The sequence below is a fragment of the Acomys minous genome (assembly GCF_964271855.1).
Source record: "Acomys minous genome assembly, chromosome: 7".
NCBI classification, from domain to species: Eukaryota; Metazoa; Chordata; class Mammalia; order Rodentia; family Muridae; genus Acomys; species Acomys minous.
The window spans coordinates 75,570,406-75,573,290 of NC_140488.1; the positions used below are offsets into that span (position 1 = coordinate 75,570,406).

At 45.0% G+C, this 2,885-nt stretch overlaps 1 pseudogene across 1 annotated transcript; it reads right to left on the reverse strand.

Moving 5' to 3' along the window:
• Positions 1-522: 522 nt before the first annotated feature.
• Positions 523-1,118, reverse strand: LOC311601221 (large ribosomal subunit protein uL23-like; annotated as a pseudogene). Its single transcript has 2 exons — positions 887-1,118; positions 523-774 (listed from the first exon to the last, which is right to left on the reverse strand). The product of its transcript is annotated as a large ribosomal subunit protein uL23-like (transcript).
• Between the last annotated feature and the right edge of the window lie 1,767 nt (positions 1,119-2,885).

Below are 2,885 nucleotides of genomic sequence, written 5' to 3' on the forward strand. Positions count from 1 at the left end.
CAAGGCCAGTCTGGTCTGCAAAGTGAGTCCAGGACAGCCAAGGCTACACAGAGAAACCCTGTCTCGAAAAACAAAAACAAAAACAAACCAAAAAAAAAAAAAGTGTGCCTAAGTCAGGACAGTTGTGATGGCTCAGCAGAAAATGTGCTTGCTCCCAAAGCCCAAGTTCCAGACCTGGAACCCACATGGTAGAAACAAAGAACTTATACAAGGTGTCTTCTGACCTCCACATGGCACGAGAATATCCCCGTAATAAATAAATGTAATGACTTCATTGTGACTGCTCTGGAATTTGCCTTGCTGACCTAGTCTGGGGTGAAAGTGTGGGAATGTTCAGGGGATGAGAAGGGAATAATGATTACAGATATATAGTTTTATATTAACTGTTTTACTAGTATTTGTGCTGAATCTTCATAGCACAATTGGTATTGGTATTGGTATTTTACCCAGGACAAAACTGAGGCTCAGGGAAGTCACAGAATTTGCTTAAGATTATTATTTTTATGGTGAATAAAGTGTGTATTTAGAATTAGCCAGCTGGACTTGGTCTAGATGACCCCAATCTTGCTGGCAACATCCAGAGCATCATAATCAGGAGCTAGCCGAGCATACTCCTTCTTCTCCCCATCAGGCCTTATCAGGGTATGGACTTTGGCCACATCAGTATCGTAGAGTCTCTTTATGGCCTGTTTGATCTGGTGCTTGTTAACCTGGACATCCACAATGAACACAAGTGTGTTCTTATCCTCTATCTTCTTCATGCTTATGGTTAGGGTTGTTAGGGTTAGGGTTGTTAGGGTTTTGGTTAGGGTTAGGGTAGTTAGGGTTGTTAGGATTAGGGTAGTTAGGGTTTTGGTGAGGGTTAGGGTTGTTAGGGTTGTTAGGCTTAGGTGGTGAGGGGAATTTGATGATGACACAGTACTCAAGCTTGTTTCACCCTAGCACTCTTCGAGGGTGTTTGGTTTGCCTCCTTAGATTCAGGGTCTTGGGCTGCCCGAAGGTGGGTGAAATGTGGATCTTCTTTTTGTGGCTGTGGACGCCTTTCAGCACTGCCTTCTTAGCTCTCAAGGCCTTCCCTTTGGCATCAGCAGGAGCTTCCTTATTGCTTTTGGTGCCATCCTTACTCAAGATTATTAGGCTAGGGGCTAACGAGATGGTTCAGAGGTTAAGAGCACTGGCTGCTCTTCCAAAGGTCCTGAGTTCAATTCCCAGCAACCACATGGTGGCTCACAACCATCTATAATGAGATCTGGTGCCCCCTTTTGGTCTGTAGGCACACATAACAAATAGATCTTTAAAACAAAAGATTATCAGGCTAGTTATTAAAGAATTCAGGATTTAAAGTGTGTGTTTTACCTCAGACCCAGTTTTACCCATTAAGTCCTACTTCGTGGGCACTGGGGATGGAGCAGGAAGAGAACCTCCTTAGTTAACCCTTTTCCCAGAGGTAAAGTCTAGAAGCAAGTTCTTTCTGCTCTGGATGGGTGCCCAATCTCCAAGAAGACAAGACCATTGATAGACAGCATCCATCCTAAGGAATGCAAACCAGATTCACTGTTCTTGCGGTCTTTTTTCTCTCCCTCGCCCAGTAAGCTACTAGAGAACACAAACTCAGGTTTGCTCCCACTATGGACAAGCCCTCTCTAACCCCTTTGTTTTTTCTGTCTATAAAATGAGAGACCCATCAGAGATAAGTGGCCTCTAAGGCCACTTCCAACTCTGGCATTCAAGGATCGTACTAATTGTAGTGCACTGTAGGATCACCTGATTCATTTGTGGATAAAAACACATTTCCTGTTGCCATAGGGAACAAGGGCTTTTTGAGCTAGAAAAAGATATACTCACAGAGGCAAGATAAATAGTAGAAAGGGCATAGGGGTTGAATCAGTCAGACTCGGGTTAAAGACCTCTACATAGGCAGGTCACTTTGCTTCTCAGAATTTCTGTTTCATCTATGAGGAAAAAACAAAGGCTACCTCTGTCTCCTGGAGTGAGGAAATATTTGATAGCACCACGGGGTGGGGTGGTTGTGGGCTTTCTTTTGCAAGAACTGGGGTCCATTGCTTCCCCTTCAATTTTGCACCACTGTTTCTGCTGGGATGTTGGATTCTCTAGCAGAGCTCCATGGACTATGGAACAACACAGCCTGCCTGTTCAACTGCTATTAAGAGTAAGGGGAGGTGGTACCTCTGAGGCTACACCAAGGCTTCACCACTTGCATGGCAGAGATCATCAGCTGGAGTTCCCAGTCTCCATGGCCCTTCACCAGGTCCATTAGCTCCGATCCTTATCCTAGCGCTCAAGTTTCTAGGTCATCTCTTTTGCCTAACCACAGAGCAGCTTAGTTCTTGTTCTACATTTGGATTCTAGGCTTCTCCCCAAACTGCCTTGATGGTAGCTTGCTTACTGAGTAGGTGGCTAATCCCTGTTCTTTGGTGATGAATTGTCAATCATCCAATGGTCTGGTGCCCTGGGCAGCTCTGAGTTTGTCTCTGCTGTTGGACAAAAAGTACATTCTTCAAATTGAGGCCAGGGCCTTAGCTAGTTTGCCCACGCTGCAAAGGTCTCCTGGAACAGAAATTTCCTTTACTACATCTCTGTCTTCAGCCTCCCTAACCTGTGATGACCCCTGTGTCCTATAGTCACTTCCGTTGAGAGGTGAGCCGTGCCATACCAGTTTCTAGAGTTCAGCACCAAACATCTAGTTCAGCTTAACCTGTCTGATGACTATCTGGACTCTCAAATCAAATCTCCTAACTCTGCCTTGAGAGATGGCCAGTTGTCTCCCAGGGGTGACAAAGTGGAATTGGACTGGAAGCAGTCATGAGACACCATTCTACTTAAGTGTCTTTATCTTGTCATATCCAACTTAACCTGAAGAGGAA